Source organism: Mesoplodon bidens (assembly GCF_964165515.1).
Source record: "Mesoplodon bidens genome assembly, chromosome: 17".
Taxonomy (NCBI): Eukaryota; Metazoa; Chordata; class Mammalia; order Artiodactyla; family Ziphiidae; genus Mesoplodon; species Mesoplodon bidens.
Genome location: NC_138174.1, coordinates 16,857,714 through 16,872,811, shown reverse-complemented (window position 1 = coordinate 16,872,811; position 15,098 = coordinate 16,857,714).

Sequence of the window (15,098 nt, the reverse complement as noted above, 5' to 3'; positions counted from 1 at the left end):
AACATGACTTTTCATCTATTGGTGTGGTGAAAATAAATTAACAGATTTGAACCATCCTTGCATTCTTGGAATAAATCACACTTGGTCACAGTGTGTTAGTTTTTAATATGCTACTGGATTTTGTTTAATAATGTTTTATATTGGTTATTCTTGTGTAATATTCCTAACAGTGATATCTTATAATTTTGGTTTTCTTCTTCAGGGACACCAATTATGTATATGTTTAATTTATTTTGTATGTATTCCATATCTGTCCTATAATCTTTTTAAGCTTCTTGTCTGTTTATTCTTTACACCCTTTTTTCTGATCCATCTTCCCCATTCCTAGCTGTGTTTTCAACAGCGCTCAATCTTTCCGCAGCTTCCAATCTGCACCTTGACCTCCATTTCTGTGATTTTTGGGGGATCTTGTTTTATATCTTCCCTTAATTCTGCCAGCACATGTTTGATCTACTTCTGTTGTTTCATCATTTTTTCCTGTGAAATTGCAGATAGGTGATTACGTGCTCGTTTTCAAAAATTCAGGAATATATTTGGTCACAATTTTTACCTACCTCATTAGACATTTTTCCAGTGAATATTTCTTGACCACCACTTAGTTTTCCTCTTTCTTCCATTCTTGTTTTCACCTTCTTTTAACAACTTTTTTTAGATCCTGAGTTGATTTCTTTTTGATTAATCACATTAGAATAAGACAAGTTTTCCTCAATCAGCTTTTTAAAAACAAACTCTATGAGAGAGAGGTACGGGCTGTTTTCCAGCTAGCTGGAGTTTTTCTTATGAAAAAGTGGGTTATGTTAGACTTTAACTTTCTCCAGCCAATTGATACCAGTAGCTTTGGACCACTCCTAGAGCAAGGTCACTTTCCTCCTCAGGGGCACACCAGTAGACTGCTTCCTTCAAGTATGGCATTTTTGTACAACTTTTCATTTAACTTCATCTCCTCTCCTTTTCCTAGAAACCTCATCAGTTTGAAATCAAGAGAAGCTCTCACTCAAGCTGATACATCCTTATTACTACAGAACAAGGGTCAGCAAAACAGGCCAGGTGCCTGTTTTTATAAATAAAGTTTTGCTAAACCACAGCCATGCCCATTTGTTGACATATTGTCTATGGCTGTCAGAACTCTACGATGGCAGAATTGAGTAGTTGCAAGAGACCATACTGTCTACAAAACCTAAAATATTTACAACCTGGCTCTTTAAGAAAAAGTTTGCTGGCTCCTGTTGTAAAAAGCTGGGTTTACATTTCAATATGTGTCTCTTAAGACTCTTACAACTTTTTCTCAGCTCAATGCCCAGGGGCATCTTCACTGTGGAGATTCTTGTGTCCTTGCTTGACCTTCACTGATTTTGGAAGTCTTTTTTCTCATTTTTTGTTTTGGGGTCTCTTGTCGTTCACTACTTTTACAAAGGATAGGCTTTGCATTACTATTTTCCCTGTTTTCCTTTCTGCTTTTGGGTGGTTTTCTGAGAAGTGAATGAGAAAATGCTGACTTTGCTCTGCATATTAAAATTAGAATTCCTCAGATGATATTCCAAGAACTTGTTTTTTGTTTGCCTCTTTCGTTGGTGGTTTTTTGGCCATTGAAGAAAGATCCTAGCATACTGAATATCTTTGTCCTAGATATATGTAAGTATTTTCTCTTTAATTTAATTGTTTTTATGATTTTTATAACTCTCTTAAGTATGATTTAGTTCTCAATGGAGAACATAAACACAAAATTTAAAAATAAATAAATGAGAAATTTTGTAGTTTTATATTTTCTGTTGCCCTAGATCCTGACCCATATTGAAGTAGACAGTTCAAAGTGATATTTAGCATTTTAAACTTCATAAGTAACTATAAATAAACCCTGCTATAAATATTAAAAAATAGTTGGAAATAATATGATTTAAATACTCCCAACTTCACCCTCAAATTCTTCTGCTATCTAGGTCTTATTTAGTTACATATTGAGCTTATTTTTAAATTAAACCAATTTTTTTAGAACTTTAATATACTTGCATATTTTCCAAAACCATTGTGTCCAAATATCTTCACTAAATTTAATTTCATTTTTACTTATAAATGTAATTTTTAAAATGAAATGAAATTTTAGTTATAATTATACTATTGAATATTTTATTTCTGCTTCTCTACCTTTCATTTTTTTAAATAAATTTTATTTTATTTTATTTGTTTATTATTTTTGGCTGCGTTGGGTCTTCGTTGCTGTACGCAGGCTTTCTCTAGTTGCGGTGAGCGGGAGCTACTCTTCTTTGGCGTGCGTGGGCTTCTCATTGCGGTGTCTTCTCTTGTTGTGGAGCTCGGGCTCTAGGCGCGCGGGCTTCAGTAGTTGTGGCTCACAGGCTCTAGAGTGCAGGCTCAGCAGTTGTGGCACACGGGCTTAGTTGCTCCGTGGCATGTGGGATCTTCCCGGACCAGGGCTTGAACCTGTGTTCCCTGCATTGGCAGGCGGATTCTTAACCACTGCACCACCAGGGAAGTCCCATCTCCCTTTCATTTTTAAGAGTAGTCTTTCTGCAAACACTAAATGGTACTAAATGGGGAATTCATGAAAGGAGAGAGTCTTTTGGAAGAAATGTACTTGGATGTATTTGCTGTGAAAATAGTTCTTTATCTGTCTTGTACATGACTACATCTCCAATTCCTAGAGCAATGTGTGGCATGTAATAGGCACCCAATATATGTGTGTAACGTGATGGATGGAAAGGAAACTCTCTGACTGCAAGATTTCCTCTGTACTCTTGCTGTTGAGTAGGTAGGGATGCCAAAAAATGAGATAAGAACTCCAGGAAGAGGAGTCAGTTTAGGGTGGGTAAGGGTGAAAAGGATGACTGATTTACAAATTGGGTTTAGGAATCAAAAGTTAAGTTCCAGCAATCAGGAATAGCATGAGGTGTTCAAATGAGAAATCCTTGATATTCTTGCAAATTGAGCTTTTCTATAAAATCATGAAATTAAAAATCTTTATTCATTTCAAAAGAAAAAATAGAAAAGTCAACAGGAATAACCAGAGAAATAAAAAAGCCACAAAGAGAAACTACTATGGTGTCCTAGGGTGCATTTTATTTTAGAAGGCACTTTAGCAAAATCTTTGTGTTGAAGACTTTTAAAAAATTGGATCAATTCCCAGTTTCCCAGGCGATTTACTGTCACGAAGCTTGTCTACGTGTTGGACCCAACCATGAAAATGATAATAGCAACTTGATGAACTGTCAGATAAAGCTTGGCGACTTTTCCTCACCAACCACTGGCCCCATAGGAAATATTCATCACTGCAGTTTTCACCTTGTACCAGATATTTAAAAAGTAAAACCTAAGAAATTCATTTCCATGTGTTTAAGCAGGAAAAAAAGAGAGAGAGAGAGGTTTCACTCAATCTATTTCAGAAATTATAGCCACCTCGGGACTAAACATTTCTTTCAGCCTTAGCCCAAAGGCAGTCACATTAGGGACATTGTATGCATTTGGGGTGATAAAAATTGAGCTGTGGTCTAACCTATTGCATAATTTTCATTCTAAAATTACTTTGCTCTGGACATAATGGCCCCATCAGTCAAGCTATCATCTGGCTAGTTAAATGAAGTAAGAAAATAATCTCAGCTGGTCTCAGAGGAGTGGGAATTCAACTGCCTGAGGGGCTGAGATTTCCTGAGTTTGTTCTGTATCTGTTGGGCTGGCCAGCATTTGCTCTTACCTTCAACATCCACAGCAAAGGCCATTCAGGCTGGGGAAGAAGCTGCTTTAGATAAAGCCTATAACCCAAGATGGAAACACTCAACAAAGCCAAATGTTTTTTTCTTTTTGGTGGATCTGATGCACAGTGATTGTTCCTAATTAGGCGGTCTTACTCGAAAAGTCCCCCCACGCACAAATGCCAGGAAAGAGCTCCCCTTAAGTGTCTTTGAAACAAAGATACATCAGGATAGAAAGTCAGTTTTCATTTACGGAATCACAGCTGCATAAACAATGTTCACTACAAGAAGAAAATTTATAGTATTTGTCAGGAAACAGTAAGCACATCGCAGACTCTGTTTGTGACACGATGTCACACTTCGTGGTCCTTTGAGACGGCAGGCACAAGAACACGTCAACAACAGAGGCAGCTTTCACGTCGTGTTACCCTATCTCTGTTTCACATTTCAAGAGGACCTTGTATTCAGACCATCTAAATGTCTATGAATGTTGGGAAAAGAGAGTAGAGTGATGGACCCTTTACCATGCTTATTCTCTATACTACCTGGAAGAGAAGTTCTCTTTTAAAAAAAAAATATGAAAACCTAAGTTCTCTTAAGAATTTCAGTGGCTGCAGGCATTCACTTTTGGTCTTGGGATTAGCCAGCCTTAGAGCAATGTTTTCCTGACTTTAAATTTCATGGAGAGTTAAAATTGGTTTTAAAACCAATACAGAGTTTCCATCTTTTAATTGTATAAAGGTCATTTAAACAAAACAGGATATGTCTATCACCCACTGTGGGCCTCACTTTCTATAAGAAATGAACATTTTAATACCAAAAGAGAAAGGCAAGAAAAGCAAAAATAAAAATCTCAAAATAAAGGACAGAGCCTGACATTGAATACATTTAGCTGTATGAGACAATTCAGTCTATTTTCCCTCTCCTTCTTGTTTCACCACTGAAGCTGAAGACTATGTCAAAAACTGGCCCCAGCCCACGACTGGCATTTGCAAATCACTCCATTAGGGAAAAGACCATAGAGAACTTCTGGTGCCAGGAACTGTAGAAAGGGGAGGTGTTTAGTTGCAGGCTGTCCATGCATAGCCCTTTTGTAGTCATCCATCATGGCCCATATCTCAGCAATCTGTAAGTGTTTTAAAGGGGCCCTGGGGGGAGTCAACTGTTGTGAATTTTTTAGTTTATTTTAAAATTTGGCAAAATTTATATTAAACACCGCAAGAGTCTTAAATCTTTAAAGCCCAGTGGAATTTCAAAGAGCTTAATGATGTTTTCTTTTTAATGACCTTGACCTTAGAAATTAATTTTTTAAAGTAGTGTTACTGTAGAAAGCGTTCTGAAAAATTTCAGGATGACGTGTGGTACCAATGAAAACACATAGACTTCCTGGTGGTTTCACACAGGAAGGTATGTGTGTGTGTGTGTGTGTGTGTGTGCGTGTGTGTGTGTGTGTGTGAGACAGCTGGAAGCACCTGCCAGGGAGAGCCCTGCTTTTGTTTGTCAGGGCCCCAGAAACTTGTCACTCTGACCCTAATAAACTCCACACTTTTGGTCCTTTATAGGGGGCTTCTAAACCGGAAAAAAAAAAAAAAGGCAGATTAGAAGAGTGCAGGCAGAAACTGAATGTTAAGGACGCAGAGAAAGCATTTAGAAAGGGAAGCAACCAGAGAGGTGCCAGGAGGAAGGCCACCAAGGGGACTTCTCACAGCGAGCCCTCAGGCCTCTGTGGATGTGTGGCAGTACTGAGCAGAGCCTCATAAGCTCTCCTGTTCAACAGAAATGCATGTCATTTGTTGCAACCTTCTGTCCCAGAAAGGATTGTAACAATTGGCATTTCTCAGAGGGAAGTCTGCTCACCTGTGAAAAGCTCCTGGCGGGGGGGCAGGGACTTCTGTGGTTAGGCCCATGGAGAAGACGAACCCATCTGGTGGGTTAAGCATTAACGGCCCTCCCACCCTTCACCAGCCCTACCACCCGAGCCACCTGGCCTGGGAACCCCAAGCCAAGTAGGGAAAGACTAGTTATCCCAACAGCCTGCTGTGTTTTAGTTGTAAGGGCTAACAGAAGGAGGGCTGAATGAGGAATCAGGAGAACTGGACTGGTCTCTGTAATAGTAAAAAAAAGGTGCCCGAATTCTCTGGCCTCATGTTGAAAAATCTGTTAAGATGAAGAAAATTGTTTATCAGTGTTTTTTCTTTTTGTTTTTATTCATTTCTTTACAGTACTTGTTTTATTTTTGTTTCCCGCAATGGAATCTTATTTTCAATAGAAATGCTATTTGAAAATTGATATAAATAAATGTGAAGCCAGCCTGATGATGTGGAGGAGGGCCTGGGTGGGTGGATGCTGGAACTCAGAGCCGAGGCACACCCCTTGGGGTGGTGGGTCCCACCTGCTCTGAGAAGCCCCTGGTGAGACCATGGGGTAGGTGGGATTCGACATCCCTCTCGCCCTCACAGCTGCTGATTCTATGCTAGAGCTATAGAAAGTCTGTTTGGATGCCTATATGTGGTTAATGTTTTCAAAGATGAGTTTTTGTCTGTACCTAGAGATGTAGGGCAAAGAGCAAGAAAGGCCATGGCAAGATAAACAGCTTACTTCTGAGCAAAAGAAAAGCAGTTACAAAGGGCCTAAGGTCTAGCACAGGCCACTGCCATCAGCCACGTCAGCAGAAAGGCATAAGCTTTAGTCTACAGAATTAAAAACAAATGCCTGTCAATCACTCACAGTTGAGGCTGAGGTGTATGTAGCTTGTTAATATATGTGAATAGTTATGTGTAGTTTTATATGTATAAATCTAGTTCATAGATACGTAGATTATTTAAAGTAACAGAGGAAAATCTTGAACATAGCAAAAGGTGTAGAATGAATGGGAAAAATATATATATGCCTTAAAATTTAAACATCTGTTCAAAGTTTGATTTAAGCTGTTGCATGTGAAAAACCAAATGCTCTGAAGAGAAAAAAAACTAAATAAATTCTTTTATTCTCAGAGTAATCTACAGATATCAGAACTCTTCAGATTGGTGGTACAATAGCTATGTCATGTAAAATGTACACTTACACTGATACATCTGAGTTTGACCAAAAATGCTGTAAGCCTTGGGAAGCAGGATAACAGAGTTTAAATATCCTCCCTTTAATAACTGAAAAGTCTCCGTAATTTCTTCGCAATTTTTATGTCCAATATACAAACACTTTAAAGCAAACTACAGAGGTCTTTGATTTAAATATTAAAGTGATGATCCTGGAATTATATGGTAATACAAAGAAGTGCTGTGTTTTGTGACTCAGCCATCTTAGGAGATATGCATTACTTTGTATAAGTTCTATTTATTTTCCATGATTCTTTTTATATAAATTATACCAAATTTCTTTCTAATTATCTTGAAATGGAATTTCTAGGAGATATTTCTTTCTATAAATGTATTCATATCAATTTTAAAATGAAATAGCAAATGCCGTATTTTGATCTTTGAAATAAATAACCAATTTATGTTATAGAGCCTGAACTCCCATATTTAATGTCTAGAATAACAAAAAGGAGAACACAGTAACAAAAAGGAGAATAACAAAAAGGAAAATGGCATTTTAAGCAATATGTATTTTTTAACTTAGACTAGGCTTCAACGTGGAAAGTTTTCAAATTAGCAGAGTATTACCAGCCACACCTGATAGAAGATCAAATGAGAAATATTTTACAGTCTAGTTTAAACTACAGAAAAATGCATTAGAAATGGAAAAAACTGGCTCTGCATCTATTTGAGTGAGGTCATTGTCACCACTATCATATTTTAAGGGGTCTCTTGTGAAGTGAAAATGTGGGAAATCACTTAAAGAGACAGAGGGACACTTGGAAATATTTACCTCATGATTTTGTCATATGGATTTAAGAGAGGAATCCACAAGTGGAAATTTATTCTTTCAGCCCAAGGTAAGAGAATACTTTAACTTTGACAATTTTGATGAAGATTTTCATGGTAGTCATTTTTGTCACCAAGAGCTTACCAATATAGCAGAATTTCCAGATATGAACACTGAATGGGTTTTACAGAACTCTTTTATTTAGAAAGGGAATTTTGAAAACAAGAAAATGAAACAAATAGAAGTTGACTTCATGAGTCCTTAGCTCTCCTCTACAGAACAATCTAGTCTCAGTCTAGATGAAGCCAGGACCAATACTGATGGAGCACTGACCAACCTAGACCATCCAACCATCCATCCATCCATATATTCATCCACTCACATATTTTTGAGAAATAATATAGTTCCTGCAAGTAAATTGAACTTTAATTTATTCATATAAATTATGTTGTTTATTTATTTTTTCATATAAATGAATATTTATTGATATGTTCCTTGGAGTAATAGAACAGTTCTGTCTTCATTTTATATATATATATATATATATATATATATATATATATATATATATATATTTGATTTACAATCTTGTGTTAGTTTTAGGTGTACAGCAAAGTGATTTAGTTATACATATACATATGTCTATTCTTTTTCAGATTATTTTCCCATATAGGTTATTACAGAGTATTGAGTAGAGTTCCCTGTGTTATACAGTAGGTCCTTGTTGATTATCTATTTTATATATAATAGTGTGTATATGTTAATCCCAATCTCCTAATTTATCCCTCCCTCCACTTCCCCTTTGGTAACCATAAATTTGCTTTCTAAGTCTGTGAGTCTGTTTTGTAAATAAGTTCATTTGTATCATTTTTCTAGATTCCACATATAAGTGACTTCATATGATATTTGTCTTTCTCTTTCTGACTTACTTCACTTAGTATGATAATCTCTAAATCCATCCATGTTGCTACAAATGACATTATTTCATTCTTTTTATGGCTGAGTAATATTCTATTGTATATAGGACCACATCTTCTTTATCCATTCATCTGTCGATGGACATTTAGGCTGCTTCTATGTCTTGACTATAGTAAATAGTGCTGCATTGAACACTGGGGTGCATGTATCTTTTCAAAGTGTGGTTTTTCTGGATATATGCCCAGGAGTAGGATTGCTGGATCATATGGTAGCTCTACTTTTAGTTTTATAAGGAGCCTCCATACAGTTTTCCATAGTGGCTGTACCAATTTACAGTCCCACCAACAATGTAGGAGGGTTCCCTTTTCTCCATACCCTCTCCAGCATTTATTGTTTGTAGACTTTTTGATGATGGCCATTCTGAGCAGTGTGAGGGGATACCTCACTGTAGTTTTGATTCGCATTTATCTAATAATTATCAATGTTAAGCATCTTTTCATGTGTTTTTTTGGCCATCTGTATGCTTTCTTTGGAGAAATGTCTATTTAGACCTTGTGACCGTTTTTTGATTGGGTTGTTTGGTTTTTTGCTATTGACCTGCATGAGCTGTTTGTATATTTTGCAGATTAACCCCTTGTTGGTCACTTTGTTTTTAAATATTTTCTCCCATTCTGTGGGTTGTCTTTTCATTTTGTTTATCGTTTCCTTTGCTGTGCAAAAGCTTTTAAGTTTAATTAGGTCCCATTTGTTTATTTTTGTTTTTATTTTCATTACTCTAGGAGGTGGATCCAAAAGATATTACTGCGATTTATGTCAAAGGGTGTTCTGCCTATGTTTTCCTCTAGGAGTTTTATAGTATCTGGTCTTACATTTAGGTCTTTTGTCAATTTTGAGATTATTTTTGTGTATGGTGTTAGAGAATGTTCTAATTTCATTCTTTTACATCTAGCTGTCCAGTTTTCCCAGCACCACTTACTGAAGCACCGCAGTCGTCTTTTCTCCATTGTATATTCATGCCTCCTTTGTCGTAGATTAATTGACCATAGGTGCATGGTTTTATTTCTGGGCTTTCTATACTGTTCCATTGATCTATAAGTCTGTCTTTGTGCCAGTACCATACTTTTTCGATTACCATAGCTTTATAGTACAGTAAAGGATAGTACAGTGAAGTCAGAGAGCCTGAGTCCGGGAGCCTGATTCCTCCAGCTCCATTTTTCTTTATCAAGATTGCTTTGGCTATTCAGGATCTTTTGTGTTTCTATACAAATTTTAAGATTTTTGTTCTAGATCTGCAAAAAATGCCATTGGTAATTTGATAGGGATTGCATTGAATCTGTAGATTACCTTGGGTAGTATAGTCATTTTGACAATATTGATTCTTCCAATCCAAGAACATGGTATATCTTTCCATCTGTGTCATCTTCAGTTTCTTTCATCAGCATCTTATAGTTTTCAGAGTACAGGTCTTGGAACAGTTCTGTCTTGATTGTAGTGCTGCTTACAGAAAACTCTACATGGAATCAAACTGCATAGAACTATTAACACACACACTAGTACATGTAAAAACTGATGAAAACTGAATAAGGTTTGTAATCCAGTTAACACTATTGTACCAATGTCAGCTTCCTGGTTTTGCTATTGTACTATAGTCAGATAAGATGTCATCATTAGGGAAAGCTGGTGAAGAGTTTATGAGGCCCCATGCACGATTTTGCAACTTCCTATGAATCTATAATTATTTCAAAATAAAAGGTTAAAAATAAGTAGATGCCTAGATAACAAGTTACCTGGATAAATATAAAAGCACCTGAGTCCTTTATTTGGCAAACCCTGTTCTTCACTAGTCATACTGCTTTGCTAAGGGCCACCTTCATTTTCCCAAGAACTCATTTTATTTGTAATGAACAGTTTTAAAACCTATAACTAAGAGACCTCTGAGAAATTATGATGTAATAATTAGTACTCAAAAAGCCCATTTAGGAACATGCTAGATATGTAATCATTGCTTAGAACTGGGTGCCATTCTGGAGTTTTTATGTTTATGGGTACCCATTGTTAATAGAAAAACCTCTCCACTCAAAGATCTTTTCAACCTGTTGATTTTAAACTACTGAAATGAATAAAGGAAAGTGAGAGGGAACAGCTGGAAATCACATGTTTATTGATACAGGAATTACACACACACACACACAGATACACACACAGATACACATACACACACACACACACTCCTATTGAATTGATTGGATTTGTTGTCAACTCTTTTTCATTATTTCCATACTAATTAGATCAACTACTGAGCAGGTTCAGTCATCAAAACACCTGGAAACAATGGACTGACTGTATCTTGCATCTAGAATAGATGGTGGTTTGCACTAGAGTTAGGCCCAAGTTGAGTAGGAATGTATGTTTATTGATGCTTTGGGTAAATTTGAATTAAATCGGCCCACGGACCCACTTAGGCTGCACCTAACTTTGTGAATGTTTGTGACTTGAGTTTGCAATATTTCTCCCAGAAGAAGCAAGACCCGAGAACAGGAGCAGAACAACATTCAGTGCAACCTCATGGCAATAATTCCATTAACTTTAGGGCTCCTGATACTTGAAAAACAGCAAAGCTACTCACCTTTTTAATGAAAAATTCAAAAATTTAATTTAAAAAACAGGAAATATTCTTGAAGTGGCTACAAAAAGCACAGAATTTCATAATACAGAATAATATAGGTATTGTATCAACCATTCAAATTTAATTAAGCAAAAGTGTGAGGGAAATTGCACCTACAAAGTTTATCTCATTCTTTTTTTGTCTTTCAATCAAAATTGCCACGAGAGAAAAATGGAGAGAGGAGCTTTATTCACGTTCCCTCTAGGTATGACTGTTCATCCTATGTGTGTGTAAACAGTATTCCTACTATATTCACATTTAGTTAACTTTTGAGTTACACAGGAAATAGGTGTCTAACAAATTATCACGTAATCTGAGACTGTAAGAGAGGCAAGGGAATGTATGAAAAATTGAGAGAAAAGAACAAAAGACCAATATCTGTTAACTTTATTTATACATAAAAGAATGTTTAGATACAAAAAATAATGCAATTAATAGCCTTATGAACACCTTTGCCCTCAAATTCTATGCAAGATGGTCCAAGACTTGGAGAGGGTTGAGAGACGATTGGGAAGATGGAGGCTGAGAGATGCGAGGGTATGGAGACAGACCTCGAGGACAGTGAGGTGGTACATAAAATAGCTGTCTCATCAGCACGAAGCACATTATCAAATGGCATGAAAACCTTCACGTGTGAGAAGCCCTATATGTTTCATTTGAGCAAATCAATAAACCAATCAAATTCATTTGATGGCCTCCTCAACGTGAGTCTGCAGATATTCCCAAGGACATTCATTTTCCACATGATCCCACTGCTTTCCTCATGTTTGGGATTAGAACACCTGACTCAGGTGTACGTCCTCCCCTGCCCTCCTTTCCTCCAGCCCAGACACACACACACAGACAGACACATGTGTTCCAAGCATGTGCTGTGCCCCTGTACGCCTCAGTTACATTTAGAGCTAGAGTTACACATGCAGGGAAGGGGAAGGGGGTTTATGGAACCTCCTCTCTTCTCTCTGTACCAGCTTAAGCCAACACTGGCTTTGGCGACTCATTTCTTGGATCACGGTGAATTTATTTTTCCACCAGATACCCTCTACGCTCCAGACATTTCATAATGCTTTTTTAAGGAAAAAGAAAGTGAAGCCATGATGATATCAAGTTCTTCATCAAGGCAAGAGGAACAAATTAATGTTACTTCTGTGCTGGGAGAGAGATTTCTGTCAGCCTTAAAATTGTCTCCTGACTTACGACTGTAAGCATGGAGCAAATATGAGCTTGTCTACAAGAAGAGAAATTTATAAACCATGGCTCAGCTTTAAATATCACTTCTATTGAGCATAGCAGTAAAGAAGTCACATCAGACAAAAGTCAGCTCTCCAGTAATATATGCCAGGACCATAATAACCTAGACCTTTCTGATATGAGCTAAGTGAAACCAGGACTGTGGTAAGTTTTTGGCTGTAGAATGGAACACTGGGATCCTTGATGAGGATACCCAGATTATACAGAACACTTCTTATTCAAAGTTCTGCTGAATTAAATGTGTCTTGAAACTCATGGATCCACAGAATTTATACTCCTCTCAGACAGATCCATAAGTATCTGGCATCAGAGCATGAAGAAGAGTGGATAATGGGGCCAACTGTTGCAGGGAATTTTTAGACGTGAAAAATTTGATCCTGGTAGTCTTGTGTTCTGCATAGAACAAGTATCTGAATGGTTTCCTACCCTCCAAAGGCCTTAAGTTAAACCAAGGAAACTAATCCACTTTGGGGAGAAGCTGTAAGAAGAGTAAGAGCAGTTACATGAGAGAACAGAACTGATTCTGATGAGACAAAAGAAAATGGAACACAGCCAAAGGAACCCGAAGATAGTTTCTCTATGAGAATAAGGCATGCAGTCAAAAGGATGTAAGATCAGGCCAACCTGGGACCTCACAGAGCTTCCAGAAAAGTAGAGACAAGAGTGAGGAGAGTATCTAAGGATAAGAGAAAGGGGTATAGGTATGATCTTGTCACTTGGCTGTCCAGCTCTACTTAGAAAGTCCTCGGTATGGCCCCTATTTTTATTCCATAAGCAAATGTGCTTCCAGAAATCTATTGTTAAGAGCATACAAACATAAGAGTCCAGGAGACTGCGAGGGTTAAATATCTAAGGAAATACAACAAAGAAATTATCAGATGACTCAAATTTTTCTCAGCATTATCAAGAGACACCCACAAACTGTCCTCACCCACCCAAGTGTCACGCTTGTTCAAGGTGCTATATGGTCTGAAATAAAAAAAAACACAGCTTGGCTCCAAGATGATCAAATCCCCCCCAGACGTTGCTTGAGCCACAAAAATGTAGGAACTTCTATTATGGTTGTTGAAGATGATGATGATGACATGGCTGTGGAAGAAAATAGCCCATGATAATAAAGTTTAAAAATCTGCTTTTAAAGGTACATTTATGTAGTCTTTGGGGTAAGGGAGAAGAGAAAAAGGACCCCACTCTTCAGAGTGGCCTAGGCTGGCCCAGTCCCTGTTACAGTGATGACCGATAATTATTAACCTTTTATTGAATGATAGCTACATGATTATTTTTAACCCAACACCTGACCAAAATGTGCTGATTCATTTAACCCTTAAAACTGTCCTTTTAGTTTTTTCTTTGAGTTTAGATATTTACCAGAAGATATATAAGACTTGCGAAACTTCTGGAGGAATCAAATCCCTCAGTAAAAAACAAACAAAAGAAAGAACAAACAAAACAGCTGAAATAACTAACCACATGACTTGTATGTCTTCATTCATCAGATATTTATTGGGCTGCTGCTCTGTGCCAGGCCTTGCTGCAGCACTGGGGATACAGCCATGCACGACGTCCCAGTGCTTACATTCCAGTGAGGAAAAGCAGGTGTATTCATTTCTTATGGCTGCCACAACAAGTTATCACAAACTCGGTGCCTTAAAACAACAAAAATTTATTCTCACAGTTCTGGAGACCAGGTGTCAACAAGGCAGCTCTCCCTCTGAAGGCTCGAGGGGAGAATCTGATCTTTGCCTCTTCCAGGTTCTGATAGCTGTCAGGATTCTTTAACTTGTGGACACATCACTCCAGCCTGTGTCTCTGTCATGCTGCCACCTCCTCTTTTGCCTATACTGTCTCCCTTTGCCTCTTTCTTTTAAGGACATGTGATGGCATTTAGGGTCCACCCGGATAATCCCAAATAATCTCATTTCAATAACCCTAATATAATCACATCTGTCACCATCCAAGTATATTCACTTTTTTGCCATATATGGTAATATTCACAAGTTCCATTGATTAGGACATGGACATAACCTTTGGGGGCCGCCAGCCAACCCAATTACAACAGTCAATAAACACATAAATTCAGGCCATTATAAGAGTTAAGAAGAAAACAAAGCAGGGAGAAGGGATAAGAGAGTGACAGGGGATAGTATTTTCAGTAAGGGGATTAGAGAGGCCTTTTTAATGAGGTGGCATTGGAGTCAATACCTACTTAAAGTAGATGAGAGAAAAGTCTTTCAAGCAGAGCAAAAAGCAAGTGCAAAGGCCCTGAGACCAGTTGTGTTTGAAGAGGTGAGAGTGGCAAAGAGATCAGTGTTGTTAGAGCAGAAGTGCGACAAGAGATGGATTAGAGGCAGAATTTGGATTCTATTCTCAGTAAAACAGGCAGCCATTGGTGGGTTTAGAGCAGCGCAATAATTGATGTGGTTTATATTACTCTGGTTGATGTGTGGAGAACAGATAATGAGAAGACACCAGTGAAGTAGTCTGACAATTGAGGAAGGTATTGCAGTAGTCCAGGCAGGAGATAATAGTGGCTACGGAAGTGGTCAGAAGTGATCTGATTGGAGATGTATTTTGAAGGTTTTGCTGATTGAGTGGCTAGAGGTGAGAGTAATACAGGAGACAAGGATGGCTTCAGTGTTTTTCTTTTTTGCCTACGTGACTGCACGCATATGAGCCACTGCCACATGAGATTTAGAGGATGG